At 61.3% G+C, this 315-nt stretch overlaps 1 protein-coding gene across 1 annotated transcript in view; it reads left to right on the top strand.

Moving 5' to 3' along the window:
• GLT1D1 (glycosyltransferase 1 domain containing 1) overlaps nt 1-315 on the top strand; it is a 61,174-nt gene that overhangs the window by 45,318 nt on the left and 15,541 nt on the right. The window lies entirely within an intron of this gene.

Raw genomic sequence — 315 nt, 5'->3', positions numbered from 1 at the left:
AGCCAAACTGATGACAGATACTGGGGAGCAAGGTCTCAAATGCCTGTCAGGGTATGTTTAAGAAAGAAAAGAGACGAGCTTCTCTGTGGAGGCTGAGTTGAGTTGGGGAGACCTGGAACGCTTCTGCCTCCGCGTCCACCCCTTCCTGCCCTCACCCCGCCCTGCCCGATGGTGGCCGCGGACGTCCCTTCCCGAAGCCCTCGGGGCCTCCTGGACACAGCTGGGACATGACTCCACGGCCCCGTGGAAGTCAGGGACAGAGTGGTCCCAAGGAGCAACTGACTCTGACTGAGGGTCGACCGGGCACTGAGGCCC

Source organism: Pteropus vampyrus, unplaced genomic scaffold (genome assembly GCF_000151845.1).
Source record: "Pteropus vampyrus isolate Shadow unplaced genomic scaffold, Pvam_2.0 Scaffold457, whole genome shotgun sequence".
Classification (NCBI taxonomy): domain Eukaryota; kingdom Metazoa; phylum Chordata; class Mammalia; order Chiroptera; family Pteropodidae; genus Pteropus; species Pteropus vampyrus.
The sequence above is the reverse complement of the archived record's forward strand: the minus strand, read 5'-3'. Positions and strand labels throughout refer to the sequence as shown.